General features: G+C 41.6%; 1 long non-coding RNA gene across 1 annotated transcript; it reads right to left on the bottom strand.

Moving 5' to 3' along the window:
* Window positions 1-924: 924 nt before the first annotated feature.
* LOC131482838 (uncharacterized) lies at window positions 925-8,621 on the bottom strand. The gene is made up of 3 exons (XR_009247343.1): window positions 8,395-8,621; window positions 7,359-7,425; window positions 925-1,032 (listed from the first exon to the last, which is right to left on the bottom strand). It is a non-coding gene; the product is annotated as an uncharacterized LOC131482838 (long non-coding RNA).
* Window positions 8,622-10,970: the final 2,349 nt, after the last annotated feature.

The following is a 10,970-nucleotide window of genomic DNA, read 5'->3' as shown; positions in this document are numbered from 1 at the left end:
ATTCCTTAATGCAGATGTATTAACCCAAAGTATCTCTGTAGCTACTTTGGCATAGCAAAAAAATTTCTTAAAACAAAGAAATGGTTGCCTAAGTCTTGAACCACTTCTGATGGACAGTAGACAATATACAAAAGCATCTGGGGAGATTCTATATTGTGACTTACTTTGTATGTCAATTTTTGATAAAGACATTAGACAATGATTGACATCAGTCAAGAAATGAGATTTCCAATTAATAGAACAGTATTATTAGCCACTTTTGGCCCAACATTTCCAAGACATCTATTGTCATTTGATGAGATTTGCATAGCCAAAGAATCAATCTAATTCCTCCCCCAAAATTCAAATGGATGGCTTAAATGTATCGATCACCTATAGATTGGCAATATTAGTCTTTTCCAGGAATGACGGACGCATCAGCCAAAACTTTGAAATGGCTTCTGCCTATAGCTCCCCTTCTCCACTGTCTTGGTATTTATAACTGTGATAAGAGTTGGCTTTTAATAGAATTTAACATTTTTGAAAAGCCCAAGATCTCTGTCTCCTCTTTGTCCATCACCTGCTCAGGTTTTATTTCCCCAAAGTTTCTACCTCACTACCTAGAAAATACAACACTAAAGTATGTCCCCCACAAGCAGAGCCCCATACCCTCGCTATCCCCTTTCAACCGGGACTTCATTATCACTGCTGGTGCTCCTTCGACTACCTCTTATGTTACTCCATAAGACACTAACTATATTTATTTTTTTTTCTCCAAGAAGCTCCTTAAACTCCATGCACATTACCACTTACCTTTTTTTCAATGTGCTATATGTTGTTTATCTGGAAAATATGAATTCCACTGATCATAATTGCAATCATGATCATTTCACATTTTCATCACTTCAATGTACTATTCTTCTGAAGGTCTCCTAGAATCTTGACCATGTCACTAGGGCATCGCTCTTCCAGAAGGGGGAACTGAAGCTTAGAGAAGCCAAATGTTTTGCTGAAATCTCAACATCAATATTTTACAAGGATATTCTGATAATGCTGAAATTAGAAAAAAAATCACCTGGAATCAACAAAAATACCTTTTAATATCCTACTATATTTATAATTGAAATGACATGATATTGAGGATGATGCTTCAAAGCAAAGCAGTACAGGAAGGCACACAGTGTCTATGAAACAGGTGTGGCCATGGATTGATGATTATTGTAAATTGGTGATGGGCACATGATCATCCATTGTATTATTCAATATAGTTCTGTGTATATCTGAAACTTACCATAATGCTGATAATGCCATCTGTGTATCATTACAAACAACCCATGTCTACAGAGGAGTATTACTATTGGATGTCTTCAGATGATTTTGAAACTGTTTCACTATGTGTCCAGGTTTACAAATACCTCATATTAGAAGAGTACTCCAGTTTTAAATACAAAGGTCTCATTTTTGTCACTGTTTATTTAAAAAAAATTTTTTTTTTCTAGACCTCTGTAATAGGTACTGCATACTTATCTTGGTGGAAGAAACAATTACCCAGGAACTGTGTCCAACTGCATGGTGTTATCTTTTAATTAACCTGTGTAACCTTTTTACTTAACCTAGTTGGAGAAGTGACAGCCATTTGGGCTGTCTAAATAATGTATGCTATGACTCTTTTCTTGGGTCTATTCAATCAAAAACAATAGTTCCTGCTGTATGGCCGAGCTCTCTCAAGCAGTCAAACTTTCTATTCGGGATCCTTGTCAGCAGCAGAAGTGTGACATCTCCTGCTAACCAGAACACTTAGTATTGTTTCAACCCGTAATACACAGACTGCACGCCAGCTCCTCTTCTCACAGGGTTTCTACCTAAGAGCTATTCTGCAACTGTGCTTTAAAACCATTCTGATACTCAGTGTCACCAATACGTGAGAGAGGTGGGGACTCGCATTCTGGACAGACGTTTGTCAGTAAACAATCAACTCTCTAAAACCACTTGGACCCTGGGACCTAGTAGCACCATATCTAGGAATTTATCCAAAAGAAGTAGGTGAGGGCCTCACCTTGACACACCAGGATCCCATGTGGGCGCCGGTTCTATCCCAAAAGCCCCATTTCCCATCCAGCTCCCTGCTTGTGGCCTGGAAAGCAGTTGAGGATGGCCCAAAGCCTTGGGACCCTGCACCCACGTGGAAGACCTGAAGGAAGTTCCTGGCTCCTGGCTTCGGATCAGTACCACACTGGCTGTTGCAGTTACTTGGGGAGTGAATCATCAGACAGAAGATCTTCCTCTCTGTTTCTCTTTAAAAAATATAAATACAAATTTTTTAAAAAGTAAGTGAAAACAGCTACAAAAGTGTATATACGTGAGGATATTCAAGGCAGTGTTTTGTTTTGTTTTGTTTTTAAGATTTATTTTTATTGGAAATGCAGATCTACAGAGAGAAGGAAGGACAAAGATCTGTCTGCTGGTTCACTCCCCAAGTGGCCACAATGGCTGGAGCTAAGCTGACCTAAAGCCAGGAGCCAGGAACTTCTTACAGGTTTCCCATGTGACTGCAGGGTCCCAAGGCTTTGGGTCATCTATTGCTTTCCCAGGCCACAAGCAGGGAGTTGGATGAGAAGTGGAGCAGCTGGGACACGATGCCTATATGGGATCCTGGAACCTGCAAGGTGAGGATTTAGTCACCAAGCCATTACATTGAGCCCCCAAAACTCCCAGAGGGTGTTTTTATTTATTTATTTAAATAACATTAATTACAGTCTAAATGGCTGACAATGAGATTAACTGAATGAAATTATCTGCAGACATTAAATATGTTGATGTAAATAATTTGTATAATAGGGAAGTATTTATTAAATCTAAGCAAAACAGAAATATATATATTATTAGCCTACGTATTACTTACATATGAACACATATACATACATCAATACTTTTAAAAAATTGTAGAAAATTAAATCATTAGCTTATTTTGGTGGGAAAAAAATGCTGCAATCCAGTCACAGAATTGGTCTTCATAAAGTCCATAAATGTGGATATATTATGGGACTGGTATTGTGGCATAGCTCATTAAGCCACTGTATGTGACACTGGAGTACCAGTTCAAGTCCCTGCTGCTCTACTTTAGATCCAACTTCTGGCAACTGTGCCTGAGAATGTAACACAAGTGTCTGGGCCCCTGCCATCTATGTGTCCCTGGCCCCTGCTTGGACAGACTCAGCCATGGCTGTTGCTGACATTTGGGGATGAACCAGCAATGGAAGATCTCTCTCTCTTTCCGTCTTAGTACATGCCCATTCTCCCCTTCACCCTCTGCCCCAGCCTTTGTCTGTCATTTTGCCTTTCAAATCAAATAACTAGATCTTTGGCTAGAAGAGAAAATGCATGTTAGGGAAAAATATGCATGAATTTCAAATATTTTACACTTAAGTAACTCTTAACTCCTTTTAAAGCACCTTTATCTGTATATAGTCCAGCATGAAAACATTTACACCTTCATATGGGAATGTGTAGAGCCTATGTCTGGATTGATCAACAATATGATTTCGTTTAAAAGTGAGCACTTTTCTACCTTTATTTTCATATATTTCTACAAGGAAATATGACAGGCAGTAGCTATCTATGAAATACAAAGAGACAAAAATAGCAGAGCCAAGCTACTCTTTTAAATGTGTTTCAAGTGTTTAGATAAAAGGAAAGTGAACTAACCTAGAGAAGACATACAGACCCTTAGGGGAGCATTGCTTCAATAAACAAAAGCTGTGCAGTATTAATTACCGAGTGGAAATGTTAGGAAAGGTAAAGGGGGAGAAAGTAGGGTAGAGGGTGGAGAGTTACAGAGCTACTGACCATCATACTCCAACCCGGAGCTGCAAGGATGAGTGACTGTGACCCCCCACAAGTAGGAAAATGGTGTACCACATTTCTCTCTTTCTCTCCCCCCCCCCCAACCTCTTTTCATGACAGAGCTTTCTAGAGCCCTCATCCAGGTATTGTTTTTTGATCCCTACAGCAACCCTTCAAGTGAGAGCTCCCCAACCCATAACCAAAGGAGTTCAATGTCCGGCCCAAGGTTGTACAGCTGGTGGTTTGCGCACTGGGATGCCTTTGGCCAGCAGAATCAGAGGCCTTCCATTCCAGGGAGAAGCACAAGGACTTTCACAGTCACATCAGTGACAAGGATAAGACAGAGGTAATGAATGGGCGGAATTCTCTGGAAAAGAATGAGGTTGAGCAGAGTCCGGGAAACAGCAAAGGAGAGGGCTTTTTCAGGAGCCAGAATGAGCCTTTGTGATTGTAAATTATTCAGGCTAGTTGTTTACAATGAACAATTTAGCTTCAGGCCAATATTAACTTCCCTTCCTATTACTATCAGATTAATTGCATTTTGTTGCCTTTTCTAAGTACACTTCAAATCAGGAAACCTATAATTCAGCAGTTAGTCATTAAAGTAGCAGTAGCTCTGCAACTGTGTTATCTGAAGCTCATCTTCAGCATAAAATAAAAATCTGGGGCTCCTTTTTTATATAATAAACAGAGCATTAATAACAAGTAAGTAGCATATTATTTCTAAGGTGAAAAATGTCCATGTTGAAAAATCATTCAGATAATAAAGCAAATCAGGGCACAAATACACAAAAGATGATTGCAAGAGCTTGGATTAATTTGCATTTTAAATAGTGCATATATAGAACCAGAAAACACAGTTGTAAATTCTGCCATTTTAAAATGCTGCAAATCTTTGAGGTAATAGACATATTTACCTTGACTGGAATATTACACAATGTACACAAACATTTAAATGATTCCCTATAAATATGTATAATTTTATGTAACAGTGAAAAAACACAAAAAGTATACAAAACATGATCCATATATGTGTGTGTGTGTTTCTATAATGTTAGCATGTGTATGTACAAAGATACATTAGACTTCATGGGAGTTCATATTATCTGATAAATTTTAAGTGCTAAAGTCCTTGGGTAATTAAGATGTTAGTTAAGATCACCTCCCATGTCAAAATATCCAGGTTCAACACCCAGCTCTCGACTTCACGTCCCTCAACCCTGGGAGGCCACAGTGATGGTCCAAATAACTGGGCTTCTGCGACCCAGGTGGGAGACTTTAGGAGTCCCCAGCTCCCAGTCCCAGCTATGGTGGACATCTGGACAGTAAATCTACTTCTCAAATTAGCAAGAATTTTCTAAATACACGGTAACACTAAAAAACTTCAATTCCCAGATACTTCCTACGTATTATAGGACTGCTTACAAATATGTATGCACGTATATATGTGTGTATATAGTCTTCATTCTTCTCTAGGATCTAATGCCTTCACATGCAGCCAATATCAAATACAGTTTCAGAGCTAATCAATAAAACACAGTTTGCATCAAATGACCAGAGAGCTGTCAATTTTTAAAAATCCCAGGCTCTCTTGCGGATTGCCGACTTCAAAGACAAGCATTAAGATTATTAAGCAAGTAATGATTGATTTATTACATAACGTTAGAAATGTTTTCTTTGAAGAACAAATTAAAAGGTCACAGATGCCCAGATTTTTCTTAGGTTGATAGTTAAAATGCAAAACAGACAATACTGCTGGATGTGAAGGACACATGAAGGGGATTCGCTGTGACTCCTTTCCAAGCAATATTTTAATGAAATGCTTAATATTCTGCAGTGGATTAATGAGGCAGTTCTCTATTTTCAAACAATGGGTGGACAATTAAGACCCAATCCTGTGAACAAATTGCTGTCACTGTTATTTTGATGGTATTTCAAACGGCCATTGCTGTAGCAACAAGACATTATTGAACAGGAATGAAATAACCATTTACATCAAGTAATTCAGTGGAGATATGTGGGGTGTGTGGCAGGTGGGGGTAGGGAGAATATGGCAGCTGCTGTTCCTAGAAATAAGGCTGATTATTTCAGGACAAAAAGCAATTCGACCAGCCTAAACGGGTTTTGGGTCATGTTCAGAAGTCACCCAAAGGCATGCCAATATGCTAATAACTCCCTTTAAAGTCAGCGAGCTGTGCAATCTCTCACCCTGGTGATCTGCTGGGTATAGGTCTTTCAGGAGACCAGATTTGTGAATGAATGGAATGAATTAGCCATAGGAGAGTAAGAAAAGACCATTACCAAGGGTAGGGAATTCATCTACATACCAAGATTAATTAGGAAGAATTAATTTATCAACCAAACTCAAGTCTAGTCCGAGAATGCCCTAAACACCTGTGTGTCCTAAATAATCAGGCACACTATTGCTCAGGAAGCTTGCATTAACACTTAGAAGCAGAGCAACATATTATCTCATATTTCCCCAGTGCATAGTTTGGAAATTAACAATGAAATCCTACAAGTGATCAATAAGAATAAAAACTCAAGGAACTTTTCCTACTCTTCCACTAAGTTGCAATTGTAGGACTACCTCAGTGTCTTCCCAAAGGAACATTCTTTTCAACTCCCGTGGTTTTGGTCTCTCCTTCCCAGGCTGTAAAGTTATTTTGCCTGCTGTTTGAAATAACTTTCATAAGTTAGTCCCCCTCACCTCCACCCCCAACTGTGGCCATATTGATGGGATAAAGTGATTGGTTTAAAGAATAATTCATTATACCATCAAGATTGTGGCATGCTGATTACTAAAAAGACTATTTTGAACTGTCAGTTCCAAAGCACATATTTTTTCATTGACTGACATGCCAAGTGCTTGATGGAATAATGAATTGTTCCCATTGACATCACTGTCCATACACAACTCTTGGGCTCCACGCAGCATTTTTCAGGGATGATGAATAATGTTACTACTCTTTCTATGGCATGGAAAGCCTGGATAAGGTCAGATTCAGGGACTTACATGGGGGAAAAAAAACAAACAAACAAGGGGCTTAAAGCTGTAGGGAATGAGTGTCAAACATATGTTAAAGGTTGAATATGTCTGCGATGCATGTCATAATATTCCGTAATTAAAACTATACACGACTGCCACCAAATTGTACCATCTATGCTTTCTGCTTTCTTGCTGAGCGTTTTTCTAGTTTTCTTTTGATATGGAAACTATTTACTGGCACTCCATCCAGCTCAGAAACCCAGTCCCTTGGAGTCAGAGACAGGAAGTACAAACAAAAGGGTCTAGAACAAAGCCATGGGGGCATTGTCTCTAAATGGGTCAGGGTGTCCTCTGCTTCCAGGATATTCTCACCCAGGTCAGGCTGCCTCTAGATCCTTCAAGCCAAGGAAATGCATTGTGAAGGCTTTAAGACCCACCCAACAAACCTGTTAGCCTCTGTTGAGAACATTAAAGACTAGCTCCAAAAGCTTAACATCAACAAAAGTCAAAATCCAAAGACAGAGGCATTCATGCACTAGGCACTTACCAGGGTTTAAACAACAGCGTTTCTGGACTTCACTGCAACACATCTCCAGTTTCCCCACTACAGGCACCTGCGTGGAGAGCACTGCAGTAGTAACACCTGCTTCCAAGTGCCCTTGTCCCTCCACAGGAAATAAAAATAAACAAATAAATAAACCTTTGTTTCCTCTGTCTTGGTAGTCATCGCATTATATCATGTCATTTAAAAAAAATTTTTTTAAAGTTTGCTATTAAGCCAGAATCTCTTCATGTCTCAGCCCAACCCTTAATACCTTAGCCAGTGATGATCAGCAGGACTCTCCCGATTAACAACATACCGCTTTTGTACAATGACCATCAGGTCAAGCCCAGAAGGCTCAGCCTCTCATCAAAGCTAGCTAGTCTACACTGCCAAACTGTGGGTTTACATATGCACACGTATTTGCACATACCCACCTACAATCGGCCACTTGGTCACAGACTTGATGAACAGAAGTGTGGCTGAGGTGGCTGCAGCGTGGCTATCAGCGCCCCAGACTCCTCACCTGCAAGCTGATAACGCTGAGGCCAGCGGAGGGCAGGTAACCAGTCGAGTCCTTTCAGCAAGTGAGGTCCTCAAAGATGCCTAGAACTACCAGAAAGCAGAAATGCGAGGCCCACAAGCCTGGAGCCCAGGTGGACGGCTTTGGCCTCTGGCCTTCCCTGACCTGCTCACTGAAGGCAACCACCTGCCAGCCCATCAGGCCCTGGGGTTGCAGATCTCAGCAGCCACTGTTATCATGGCATTCAATGGACAGTGTGTCACACAGAGATTTCTCTGGTGCCGAGGGACACATGACCTGGCTTCCTACAGGCCTGCAACCACATCCCCTCATCTGCCTCCTCTTCTTCCCTCTCTTCTTGCCACACTTCTCCTTGATTACTGAGTTCCCATCAGGTGCCAGACATTAATACCAATTACTTTACCTAGCCACTGAAATCCTCCACAGGCACCTTCCTTACACCCATAAACGCATTCCTTTTCTTCAAGGCACTTATCTGAGTGGATCCTTTAAACTCACAATTGTGCAATAATCTGATTAACATTCCACATCTTCTATGATCCTACCATTGTGTCCCCAGCAAGGTTCCTGAAACATGACCAAATAAATCCTTATAACAATCTGATAAGGTTGGTTCCTTAAATAGCTGCCATTTACAGACGAGAAAATACAGGCTCAATGAGCAAAGGCGGCTCACCTGAGGCATTGGGCAGTAAGCAGAAGCACAGGCCATGTGAGACCACAGCCTGCCACCTATCATGACTTGGTAAGCCCATTGGATTTCTCCTAAGACTTCAAATGCTGGCATTGGCTGACATCATTACAGAAGAACTTCAACGGAGCTCAAGTCCCAGGGGTCAACACAGGTATTTTCCACACGCTAATTTCAGTTTTTAGGAGAAAGTCAAGAACAGACCTCAACAGAGTAAGTCTCACACCTGCCACTGTGTCTCACCACTGGATACGACGCTGTCCTATAAGAATCACCTTGTCAGGACCCTTGGGAGGCTGCCTGGCTGCTGCGTGTTGTTTAGTTCTACCAGGAAAGGAGACCTGTACGTGACAGACCTCAAAGTGCTCACACTGTAATGGAAGAATAAAGGGGCAGGTGTTGTAGTGCGGTGAGTTAAGCCTCCACTTTGGACACCCACATGCTATACTAGAGTGCTGGTTCGAGTACAAGCTACTTCACTTCTGATCCAGCATCACTACTAGTGTGCCTGGGAAGGCAGCTAATGATCACCCACTGCCACCCGTTTGGGAAACCTAGCGGTGTTCCCAACTCCTGGATCTGATGTGTTCCAAACCTGGTTGCTGTCAATTGGAGAGTAAACCAACGGATAAAATCTCTCTCTCTGGCTCTTTTTTTTTTCTGACACTGTCTTTCAAACAGAAAGAAGAAGACATCTTTCCCAACTGTTGGGACTTCTCACAGGTTTACAAGGGAAGTCCTAACAGAAGGGTACCTTTTTCTAGGTACCATTATATATATTACATATATAATATAAAGCAGAGTTGCAGAGAAAGAGAGATCGTCTACCTACCAGGGATAGAACCTAGGAACTCCATCCATGTCTCACACATGGATGGCAGGGGCTCAAGCACTTGGGCCATCTTCTGATTTTCAGGTACGTTAGCAGGGAGCTGGATGACAAGTGGAGTAGGTGGGACTCGAACTTGAGCTCATATGAGATGTTTGTATCTCAGGCGTGGCTTAACCACTGCACAACATCAGTCCCTGGATGTGACTTTCATTCCCTTGTCCTTCAGACTTACTGTTTGTGCCAAGTTGACATCCACCATAAAACTCTTTGCCCTGTTATTTGAACTGCAGAAACAGGACAATCCAAGGGTGTGTCATCTGGGGAAAGGCACACATGATGGAATTACACAGCGATTTGTTTGCATAGAGGTGTCGAGAGGCCAAAGCCAACTTCCATCTCAGAATGCGGCTAGGGCCCTCGCAGGTGCTCCATCGTCCCACCACACGTGTGATGGCACAGAGAAGCACAGGTGGCAGCAGCCATGCAAACTGGGGGAGGAAATTCCACAAACACTTCTAAAAACATCTCATGTAAATTCTCTCCCTGGATGCTGATGAATATCAAACGGTGCTTTTGAAACATGTGACACAAAGACATTTTCCTAGAGGATTTACATTTTTCTTTGAATGTGAAATCGCTCTTCCCATGAATCGGGGCTGTTTTCTGTCTGTCGTGGGTCTGCAGGGCTCCAGCAGGATGTGTGCTTATTTCTTTAGTTACTGTATCTTCCTCTGCATCCTGCCTTCTCTTTAGCTGGCTTTCAAATGTTAATCCTGGCCTTTGCCTGTCTGGACTTGGGTCTGTTCAATAAGTCCCCTGTACTTGTCTCATTTCACTCTGTCACCTCTTTTATTTACATTTCTGTTCACCTGCTCTTCAGGTTTCCCTCCGAGACCTGCCACCCTCACCTCTAACTGCATCTCCTACTTGCTGATCCCTCATCCAATTGCTTCATATCAAATTGGCCTGATTTCCTTGGCACCTTTATTTAACCCTGTGCCCGGCTTAGATTTCCACCCAAGACAGTAGACACATCAGCTGAATCGTGTCTCTGCAATTTATTTTCCAGATTTATCTGGAAACCACAATTACTTTTTACCTATGCCTGTCCTGATGGAATGACCTTAACTGGAGAGGCAACAAGGGATGGATATAGTTGGATGACAATTCAACTTGAAATAAGATGACCTAGGACCAAGTCCCTCAACATCAGTGAGCCTCCACATCTGTGCCCTGGGCAGGGAGGGAGGGAGGGCAGTAATGCCTGCAGCCTTGGCATTGTGTATTAGTGAGGTGCTTGCAGATGAAAAGAAAGAGGCAACCCAATGAATAACCTGAATGTATAAAGAGCCTCCTAGATAACTGTGATAACATGCAGATAACTGCAATAACACGCAGGTTATTTAATTGTATCTCACACAAGAGGAACCCCAGTAGCTCAGATCTGGTGCTGTGTATTGGAGGCTTGGGCATTCTCTTTATATCACACATGTAGATATCCCCAGCAGAAAGGGGTCTGGATGGGTCATTTATTTATCTTTTTACCTTGCA

Source organism: Ochotona princeps, chromosome 21, assembly GCF_030435755.1.
Source record: "Ochotona princeps isolate mOchPri1 chromosome 21, mOchPri1.hap1, whole genome shotgun sequence".
In the NCBI taxonomy this organism is placed as follows: domain Eukaryota; kingdom Metazoa; phylum Chordata; class Mammalia; order Lagomorpha; family Ochotonidae; genus Ochotona; species Ochotona princeps.
Note: the sequence above shows the minus strand (reverse complement) of the source record. Positions and strands in the feature narration are given on the sequence as shown.